The sequence below is a fragment of the Nycticebus coucang genome, chromosome 5 (genome assembly GCF_027406575.1).
Source record: "Nycticebus coucang isolate mNycCou1 chromosome 5, mNycCou1.pri, whole genome shotgun sequence".
In the NCBI taxonomy this organism is placed as follows: domain Eukaryota; kingdom Metazoa; phylum Chordata; class Mammalia; order Primates; family Lorisidae; genus Nycticebus; species Nycticebus coucang.
The window spans coordinates 54,214,272-54,225,496 of record NC_069784.1 but is presented as its reverse complement, the minus strand read 5'-3'; the positions used below and the strand labels follow the sequence as shown (position 1 = coordinate 54,225,496).

At 45.5% G+C, this 11,225-nt stretch overlaps 1 pseudogene; it reads left to right on the top strand.

Annotated features, from left to right (window-relative positions):
- The first annotated feature begins 2,875 nt into the window (after positions 1-2,875).
- LOC128585482 (eukaryotic translation initiation factor 3 subunit E-like) lies at positions 2,876-5,956 on the top strand (annotated as a pseudogene).
- Positions 5,957-11,225: the final 5,269 nt, after the last annotated feature.

The window sequence follows — 11,225 nt, the reverse complement described above, 5'->3', positions numbered from 1 at the left end:
CAATCCCGAAACCCGCCCCGTTTCTGCTGAAACCGTAAAGTAGCAATAAGGCGGTCCGTGGATTTGACAACAGAGGCGGGTGTAATTTTGGGGCACGAAAGGGAGAAAAACAAACAAGAAATGGTAGTTAGTAATTTCCCTTTAACCGTAAAATTTCTTTTACATGGTCCTTACAAGAGATACGAAAACCATTAAGACTAAGCATAGAGTTTGGAACCAGACAGACCTAAAGTAAGTTCTGGCTCTGCCATTAATCATGTAATTTTGGGTAAATTAATTTCTTTTCTTTTCTTTTTTGCAATTTTTGGCCAGGGCAGGGTTTGAACCCACCACCTCCGGCATACGGAGCCGGCGCCCTTACTCCTTGAGCCACAGGTGCCGCCCAGGTAAATTAATTTCTTTAAGACTCAATTTTTTCAACTATAAAATGAGAATAATAGTATCACTTTCAATTAAATTTTTGGTAATGGGCAACAGCAACAAGAAGCAATTACGGTAAATACATATAACAGCTTTAAGGCTGGAGCAAAGAATCTTCAAAGGTCACTTCTTTGAGTCCTTTCATATTCATGGTGTTTAAAAGGGATTTGGGGGACTTCTTAATCTTTCCGTGGAGGAATTTAAGGTGAAACAGCATGTGCTGATGGTAGCTTCTGAACCTAAGTCTTGTACTCTTCTTCCACATCATGCTTCCCCTATAATATATAGAAATATACTCCCCCAGTACCTCAGGAAAAAGTGCCTGACTAGAATTTTACCCCTGTGATCCTTACCTATGCCCTTTGCCTCTCATTCCCATCCCAGCTCTCAACTTGCTTTATTCTCTCTCTTCCTTCTCCCCACAACATCTAGGACACAAGAGTAGGTATATTTGATTAATTTTACACAGTAAAAATGGAAATATAGTCAGACTGTAGAAAAGTCTGAAAGAAAATAGATTTGGAGGTGGCGCCTGTGGCTTAGTGAGTAGGGCACCAGCCCCATATACCAAGGGTGGCGGGTTCAAACCCAGCCCCCGCCAAACTGCAACGAAAAAATAGCCAGGTGTTGTGGCGGGCGCCTGTAGTCCCAGCTGCTCGGGAGGCTGAGGCAGGAGAATCGCCTAAGCCCAAAAGCTGGAGGTTGTTGTGAGTCCTGTGATGTTATGGCACTCTACTGAGGGCAGTAAAGTGAGACTCTGTCTCTACAAAAAAAAAAAAAAGAAAGAAAGAAAATAGAACTGAGGGCAGCTGTCAGGCTCTCCGTAATTCTCAAAATTCCCCTCACCTGGGGGTGGGGATGGTTAGAGTCGGTTCTGAAGTTTGAATGGTGATAGAATCAAGGGGAGGAAGAGCCGTCAGAGAAAGCAGTTTAATCTAGGTTTCCAAAGAGGCCAGAAGTCCTGTCTGGGCAGTGGATCTGAGTCATAAGCACCACTCTGGTTCTTGGCTCCATGTTCTGGTATATGAGGCACCCTGAAAAACAAAGAGTCAAGACTGTGTGGGCAAGATTCCTTGTGTGTGTCTATGTTTTCTTGGGAGAAGGTAGTAAGAATTTAAAATAGCATTCAGAAAGGGTAATGACCGCACTAAAAGGATAGCGGTGTTATATTGCAGGCAACAAAATAGGTGGTTGGGTGGCGCCTGTGGCTCAGCGGGTAGGGCGCCGGTCCCATATGCCGGAGGTGGCGGGTTCAGACCCAGCCCCGGCCAAATTAAAAAAAAAAAAAAATAGGTGGTTACTGAATATTGAATTAACTATGTACCAATCACTATATTGATTTGAAGCTCCAAAGGACACAGATGCAGTTTCTTTAGTCATTCTGTGTTATCCTGTCATGTTTGGATAGAAAAAGGATGGTGAGGGCGGCACCTGTGGCTCAGTGGGTAGGGTGCTGACCCCATATACCTAGGGTGGTGGGTTTGAACCTGGCTCCAGCCAAACAGTAACAAAAAATAGCCAGGCGTTGTGGCAGGTGCCTATAGTCCCAGCTACTCAGGAGGCTGAGGCAAGAGAATCACCTAAGCCCAGGAGCTGGAGGTTGCTGTGGGCTGTGATGCCACAGCACTCTACCAAGGATGGTAAAGTGAGACTTTGTCTCTAAAAAAAAAAAAAGAAGGGACGGTGAAATGGTAGGAGACCCTAAGATGGCAGCTTCCACACTCCTCTCTCTGACTGCTTACTATGTGCAATACAGCAAGCCAAGTGCTGAGGGGGTGCCCAAGGATCAACTATCACACTGCCAACTGTCTGACTTGTGTCGCAGTGGAGGAAGGAAAGAATGTCAAGAGTTACTCCATCCCACTCCCTGTTAGCAAACAAACAAGCAAGAACTAAGGTCAGGCTCAGCACCCGTAGCACAATGGTTACAGTGCCAGTCACATACACTGAAGTTGGCGGGTTCAAACCTAGCCAAGGCCAGCTAAAACAACAATGACAATTGCAACAAAAAATAGCCGGGCATTGTGATGGGTGCCTGTAGTCTCAGCCACTTGGGAGGCTGAGGCTAGAGAATCGCTTAAGCCCAAGAGTTTGAGGTTGCTGTGAGCTGTGATGCCCCAGCACTCTATTGAGAGCGACATAGTGAGTCTCTGTCTTAAAAAAATAATAAATAGCTTGGCGCCAGCCACATACACCTGAGCTGGCAGGTTGGTATCCAGCCTGGGCCCGCCAAACAACAACAGCTACAACCAAAAAAAACTAGCCGGGTGTTGTGGCGGGCGCCTGTAGGCCCAGCTACTTGGGAGGCGGAGGCAGGAGAATGGCTTGAGCCCAGGAGTTGGAGGTTGTTGTGAGCTGTGATGCCACGGCACTCTGCCTAGGGGCCAGCTTGAGGCTCTGTCTCAAAATAAATAAATAAATAAATAAATCGCCTTTTCTTTGGCAATATGGTGGGTATGACTTGACTACGAGTATTGTGTACTTTTTGGATTGGCATCTGGTCTTTCCCTCCTTGAGTTTCTCTCTGCAAAGGAAGAGCAGAATTGATGATTCAAAAAGTGTTTGGCTTTAGAAGACAAAAACTGTGGGCGGCGCCTGTGGCTCAGCCCGCCCCATATACCGAGAGTGGCGGGTTCAAACTTGGCCCTGGCCAAACTGCAACCAAAAAATAGCCAGGCGTTGTGGCTGGTGCCTGTAGTCCCAGCTACTCGGGAGGCTGAGGCAAGAGAATCGCTTAAGCCCAGGAGTTGGAGGTTGCTGTGAGCTGTGTGAGGCCACGGCACTCTACTGAGGGCCATAAAGTGAGACTCTGTCTCTACAAAAAAAAAAAAAAAAAAAAAGAAGACAAAAACTGTTTTCCAAAGTGGTTGTACTCCTGCCAGCAGAGTATTAGTCTTCCAGTTACCCTACATCCACACCAACACTGACACATAATGAAAATTATTACAAGTTAAGATTTTCTTAGTGGTAGACTTTGCTCTGAACATATACAAAAAACTTTCTTTTGATGATATTCCTTATGCTTTGAGAGAACAAAGAACAGTTGCTGCACAACTGAAACAGCTTCAGGCAGAAACAGAACCAATTGTGAAGATGTCTGAGATGCAGAAATGACAAGACAAATGCAGCCAACCATGGATGGCTGGATGCTGGACGACCGGGTTGACAAGCATGTTTTTAGGCAGGAATATTTAGATACAGGTATGCAAAATTCCAATATAAATGTGGGAATTACTCAGGAACAGCAGAAAATCTTTTTTTTTTTTTTTTGGCCGGGGCTGGGCTTGAACCCGCCACCTCCGGCATATGGGACCGGCACCCTACCTGTTGAGCCACAGGCGCCGCCCAATCTTTGTTTTTTTAAGAGTGTTGGTTCCAGCAACAGATAGAAATGCTTTAAGTTCACGCCTGGGAAAATTGGTATCTGAAATCTTAATGCAAAATTGGTTAAAAGAAACCCTAGAATTCTCTCTAGTCTTTTTTTTTTTTCTTTTTTTTTGTAGAGACAGCGTCTCACTTTATCGCCCTCGGTAGAGTGCCATGGCATCACACACAGCTCACAGCAACCTCCAACTCCTGGGCTGAAGTGATTCCCCTGCCACAGCCTCCCGAGTAGCTGGGACTACAGGTGCCCGCCACAACGCCCGGCTATTTTTTGGTTTGCAATTCAGCTGGGGCAGGGTTTGAACCCGCCACCCTCGGTATATGGGGCCGGTGCCTTACGGACTGAGCCACAGGTGCCACCCTCCTCTCTAGTCTCTTCAGCAGCAAACATGGTTCATTCACCTGTTTTCTTCAAACACCCCAGAGGTTGTGATGATAATATTTATTTCTTCCTTTACCACTGCATCTTCATGCAATTCAGACAGTATGTCTGCATATTCCTTGCTATTTGACTACAGCAGTCATAACAAACGAGGTGTTCAAAAACACCGCCAGGTAGTAAAAGATCTAGGCAAAGCTATTCAACAGGAGTCTCACACATATAAAGACTCAATTACACAATTTGTTGAATGCTTAACTTTGATTCTGATGGGACTCAGAAAAAACTGAGGGCATGTCAATCAGTGCTTGTGAATGACTTCTTGGTGGCTTGTCTTGAAGGTTTCATTGAAAATGGCTGTCTTGGGTGGTGCTTGTGGCTCAAAGGAGTAGGGCACCAACCCCATATGCCAGAGGTGGTGGGTTCAAGCCCAGCCCTGGCCAAAGACTACAAAAAAAGAAAAGAAAATAAAATGGTTGTGTTGGGCAGCGCCTGTGGCTCAGTGAGTGGGGCGCCGGCCCCATATACCGAGGGTGGTGGGTTCAAACCCAGCCCCAGTCAAACTGCAACAAAAAAATTGCCGGGCATTGTGGCGGGTGCCTGTAGTCCCAGCTGCTCAGGAGGCTGAGGCAGGAGAATCGCGTAAGCCCAAGAGCTGGAGGTTGCTGTGAGTCCTGTGATGTCATGGCACTCTACAGAGGGCGGTAAAGTGAGACTCTGTCTCTACAAAAAAAAAAAAAAAGAAAGAAAGAAAATGGCTGTCTTGGGCTGTGCCTGTGGCTCAAGGAGTAGGGCGCTGGCTCCATATACCGGAGGTGGTGGGTTCAAACCTGGCCCGGGCCAAAAACTGCCAAAAAAAAAAAAAGAAAAGAAAATGCTGTCTTGGGGCTCGGCTCCCGTAGCTCAGAGCTGGTGGGTTTGAAGCCAGTCCAGGCCTGCCAAAACAACAATGACAACTACAACCAAAAAATAGCCAGGCGTTGTTGTGGGCACCTGTAGTCCCAGCTACTTGCGAGGCAGAGGCAAGAGAAGCGCTTAAGCCCAGGAGTTGGAGGTTGCTGTGAGCTGTGATGTCACAGCACTCTACCCAGAGCGACAGCTTGAGGCTCTGTCTCAAAAAAAAACAAAAAACAGAACAGGCTTAATGCCTGTAGCTCAACCGCTAGAGCGCCAGCCACATACACTGGAGCTGGCAAGTTTGAATGCAGCCTGGGCCTGCTGAACAACAGTGACAACGATAACCAAAAAATAGCTGGGCGTTGTGGCAGGCGCCTGTAGTCCCAGGTACTTGGGAGGCTGAGGCAAGATAATCGCTTAAGCCCAGGAGTTTGAGGTTGCTGTGAGCTGTGACGCCACATCACTCTACCCAGGGCCACAGCTTGAGACTGTGTCACAAAAAAAAAAGGGTGGCACCTGTGGCTCAAGGAGTAGGGCGCCGGCTCCATACACTGGAGGTGCTGGGTTCAAACCCATCCCCGGCCAGAAACTGCAAAAAAAAAAAAAGAAAGAAAAAGAAAATGCCTTTCTTTTCATATTTGAGACTTTATGTCACATCTACCAGCATATCAGCATTAACATGTTGTCAGATAAACTGAACATGACTCCAGAATAAGGTGAAAGGGGGATTGTGAATTTGATCAGAAATGCAAGACTGAATGCCAAAATTAATTCTCAATTTGGTCATGCGGTTTTGAGTAATAAGGCAGTCTCACCCAGTTAGCAAGTGATTGAAAAGACCAAAGTCATTCTTTTAGAAGGCAGATATTGCCGTGAATATTGAGAATAAAACTTAACCAGAATAGTAAATCAACTCAAAACTCTGGCTTCTACTGAAGAACTCTAAAGATGAAAAAATTCTATAAAAGATGTAATAATATAACCATTATCTAAGAGTGACATACATATTTTAGAAACAACTATTGAGAATAAATTTGGATAATTTAAATAAAGTTGCCTATGATTAAAGAAAAATTTTTTTTTTTGGAGAAAGAGTCATTTTGTCACCCTCGGTGGAGTGCTGTAGCATCGCAGCTCACAGCAAACTCTAACTCTTGGGCTTAAGCGATTCTCTTGCCTCAGTCTCCTGAGTAGCTGGAACTACAGGTGCCCACCACAACACCTGGCTATTTTTTGTTGCAATTCTCATTGCTGTTTTAGCAGGCTGGGGCCAGGTTCAAACCCGCCACTCTCAGTATATGGGGCCGGTGCCCTACCCACTGAGGCACAGGCACCACCTGATTAAAGAAATTCTAAGTGAGGGTGGCGCCTGTTGCTCAGTGAGTAGGGCGCAGGCCCCATATGCCGAGGGTGGCGGGTTCAAACCCAGCCCCGGCCAAACTGCAACAAAAAAATAGCCTGGCGTTGTGGCGGGCGCCTGTAGTCCCAGCTGCTCAGGAGGCTGAGGCAAGAGAATCGCGTAAGCCCAAGAGTTAGAGGTTGCTGTGAGCCGTGTGACGCCACGGCACTCTACCAGAGGGCGGTACAATGAGACTCTGTCTCTACGAAAAAAAAAAAAAAAGAAATTCTAAGTAATGTAAGTGGAAGATATAGGATTGGGTCGAATTTTAAGACGTTACAATGGGACAGAACATCCAACCAAATTTGCTGAGTCACTAGAGGGGAAAGCTTCTTGCCACTGGCACAGAGATAACTGAACTTTGACTTTGAAAATAAAGTCTGAGCTGGGCATTGTGGCAGGCGGCCTGTAGTCCCACCTACTTGGGAGACCAAGGCAAGAGAATTGCTTAAGCCCAAGAGTTTGAGTTTGCTGTGAGCTGTGATGCCAGAGCACTCTACCAAGGGCAACATAGTGAAACTCAAAACAAACAAACAAACAAAAAAAAAGTCTGTGCTCATCCAATAATCCAATAATCTCTTTAAGATTTCCCTTCCCCAGAGTATCTCTTGAGTCTGTGGAAGAGAAGGACACAAACACCTTAAGCCTTGCCTTTGATTTGTCAGGTCACAGCCAGGGTAGAAATAGAGTCAACTGTTTGGTACTAAAGTTAAAAGAAAAAGGTGGGGCGGGGGGAACAAAGTACTTTTAAGTAGGTCCAAGATACATCTACAGAAGGAAATGCAGGTTGAGTATCCCTTACTCAAAATCTTTGAGACCAGAAGTGTTTCCGATTTTCAATTTTCTCCCCCTGATTTTGGTATATTTGTATTAAACTTACCAGTTGAACACCCCTAATCCAACATCTGAAATCCTAATGATCATTTCCTTTGTCATACTGTTGCTCAAAGTTTTGGATTTTGGATGCTCAACCTGTATGAACAGTTAAGGTCCACTTCTACATAACCAGGATTTCAAGTTAATCCTTTACCATTACTATCCATTACTACTCTTGGCAATGATCGGCTATCTCAGGTAGGTGCAAAGGACTCCTCACTGGGGGTGGGGACAGGAAAACAAAGGAAGTGAGTGCTGTCCATCTGTTTTCTTTTTGCTCATCCTTTCTCAAACAACTCAAGAAATGTAGGAAATTCCCTTTATATTCTGTCTTTTCCACAAAATATGTGGCAAAATACTTGAAAAATTCTCAAAAATAAGGGGATGTAATGGGGATGAGGAAGTTAGTTGCTGGGACATCTAATTTGCCATGAACCCAAACATGCCCAAGGTGGACTATTTAGCCAACACCCTTTTTAGTTAAACAGAAAAAACTGCCTATGTTTTCTCAGTTGGCACTGCAGAGCTCACCAGGCTCTCCACCCACATCTGTATTCTCAACTTCTGAGTCTTGCCTAGATGTGAACACAAAGTGAAAGGACAGAAAAATATAAAATAATAAAGTACAGTTAGCATTCCATGTTTTGGGGTTCTACATCTGTGGATTTATTCAACCTCAGATCAGAAATATTTGGAGGCCTCCAAGTGAGTGGGCTCACACCTGTAATCCTAGCGCTCTGGGAGGCTGAGTCAGGTGGATCGTTTGAGCTCAGGAGTTTGAGCCTAGCCTGAGCAAGATGAGACCCCCTAGCTACAAGAAAAACTGGCCAGATGTGGTGGCCCATGCCTGTAATCCCAGCTACTTGGAAGACTGAGGCAGGATTGCTTAAGCCCAGGAGGTTGCTCTGAGCTATGAAGTCAGGCCATTCTAGCCTGGGCAACAGAGTGGGATTCTGTCTCATAGACGCCCCAAACATACATACAAAACTAGCACTCTGGGAAGCTGAGGGGGGTGGATTGCTTGAGTTCAAGACCAGCCTACACAAGAACAAGACCCCATCTCTAAAAAAAATAGCATTGTGGTGGGCACCTGTAGTCCCAGCTCCTTGGGAGGCTGAGGCAAGAGAATCACTTGAGCCCAAAAGTTTGAGGTTGCTGCAAACTATGACACCCCAGCACTCTACTGAGAGTGACAAAGTGAGACTCTGTCCCAAAAAAAAACCAAAAATATTTTGGGGAAAAACCAAGAAAAAGTAACAATAAGGGCGGCGCCTGTGGCTCAGTCAGTAAGGCGCCGGCCCCATATACCGAGGGTAGCAGGTTCAAATCTGGCCCCGGCCAAACTGCAAGCAAAAAATAGCCGGGTGTTGTGGCGGGCGCCTGTAGTCCCAGCTACTTGGGAGGCTGAGGCAAGAGAATCGCTTAAGCCCAGGAGTTGGAGGTTGCTGTGAGCTGTGTGAGGCCACGGCACTCTACCCAGGGGCCACGGCACTCTACCCAGGGCCATAAAGTGAGACTCTGTCTCTACAAAAAAAAAAAAAAAAGTAACAATAAATACAAAATTTAAAAACCAATACAGAGGCTGGAGTCAGTGGTTCATTCCTGTGATCCTCGCACTCTGGGAGGCAGAGGTGAGAGGATTGCTGCACCAGCCCGAGCCAAGTTCGGGACCCCCCTCTACTAAAAATAGGAAAATCAGCCAGATTATGGAAGGCAGCTGTAGTCCAGCTACTCGGAAGGCTGAGGCAGAAGGATCTGTGCTCTTGAAAACTAATTGGCCAGGGCTGAGTTTGAACCTGCCACCTCCGGCATATGGGGCCCGCCCTACCCCTTTGAGCCACAGGAGCCACCCGAGCCTGTCTGTTTTTGAGACAGTTTCACTCTGTGGCCGAGGCTAGAGTGCTATGGCCTCCGCCTAGCTCACAGCAACTTCAAACTCTTGGGCTCAAGAGTTTGTTTTTTGACTAATTGCGAAAAGTGTCTCTGTTGCTCCCCCAGCAATTAGTCAAAAATTTAGCAATTTTAGCAGTTGCTAAGTGTCTCTGTTTCTCCCCCAGCAATTAGTCACAGCAATTGATTGCTGTGAGCTGTGATGCAATAGCACTCTACCCAGTGCAACAGCTTGAGGCTCTGTCTCAAAAAACAAACAAAACCCAAGCTAATACAGTCTAACTACTTACACACCACTTATGTTGTACTAGGTATTCCAAGTAGTATAGAGACATTTAGAACATACTGGAAGATGTGCATAGGCTACATATAAGTATTATGCTGTTTCATTTAAGGAATTGAGCATCTGCAGATTTTGCTATCTCCTGGGGTCCTGGAGCCAATCTCCCATGGATAAAGGGATGACTATAATTGCAATGATCAATTTCTAAATAGATCTCAGACCTTTTTTTTTTTTTTTTGTAGTTTTTGACCTGGGCCGGGTTTGAACCCACCACCTCCTGTATATGGGGCTTACGCCCCACTCCTTTGAGCCACAGGCACCGCCCCTACATTTCAGACTTATTATCTTTTTCTTCAGATCTGTAATTAAGCAAAAAAAGTCTCTGTTGCTCCCCCAGCAATTAGTCAAAAGTAACATTGATCTTTAGTTTCACATTATACTCGCTCATTTCCTTTAAAGCATATATGGTGTTTACTTAAGAACCAGTATCTCTTACTGGTGTCCCTCTTCTGGCCTTGTCTATGCAGCTTCAATGAGTTATTACTCAGCAATTGTGAACAGCAGCTGACCAGACTCGTCCATACAGTTACTCATAAACAAGTATGAGAAACACCCCAATACTCCAGAACCCATTCTAATGGTTTGTGTTACTATGTCTACACACACAAGGGGATAACTCATCCCCTATACAGGACTGGCTTAAATAAAACAAGTGGAGGAAGTTATTCATTTTCAATAATGTGCCTAGAAAGGCCAATAAGGAGCCTAAAAGCTATTGATTCCTTCTGGGTAGAGACAGGAATGGGGGAGGAGGGGCAAATCAGGGTCCCAAGAAGGGACAAGGAAAAAAGGGTGAGCCAGATTCCAATACAGTAGTACACCCTACCTGCTGGGTGTGTTCCCAGGCCACTGCTATTTCTTAAGTGTCTCATGACACACATACGCAGCTTCACATAATCAAGGCTGCTATTTAGAGGCTTCTACCCTGCCAGTGACCTAGGCCTGGCCCAGATTCAGTGACTATCCTCCTTTATTCCTTAAAGCCAACATTCCATTTATTAACCCTCACTATAATTATGAAAAGGGATGGGACAAGAGAGAAGGGTTAAGTGTGGCTTCCGTATGATGGATTGCCAATATGCAGCAACAAGGGGAGATGTGGGGAAATGACCAGAGGATGATCCCTATTACCTGCAACCCTATTCCAGGCTGCTTTAAAGAGGTTTCTTGGCTTACAACTGTACACATTTTTGAACACACACACAAATAACTATCCACATAGTATATCCCACTTCATTACAAACCACTCCCTGAACACTATCTCACCCCACCCATCATCCCTTTCCAAAATTCAATTTTACACAAAGGAACAAAGAGAAAAAACCCACAAGGCCACGAAGATCTCAGAGGCTGATTGCTTTCCGTGACATTAGGTGGAAAAGTCAAAGGGGGACATCTGGGTAAGAGCAACATGACAGGGGAAAAGTCAACCACACAACAAAAGGAACCATACTTTATTAAACTGGAAACAAAATATTAAGAACAAAGAGATTTAAAAAAAAATAAAGGAATGGCTGGAAGAGAATAAAGTGCAAGTGGTTACCAGGAAGGGACAAAATGAGAAGTCTATGGTATCCTTGCATATGCCTCAGGACGCGTGGGCACATACACCACTCCCCCCACACCACCCCACGTAC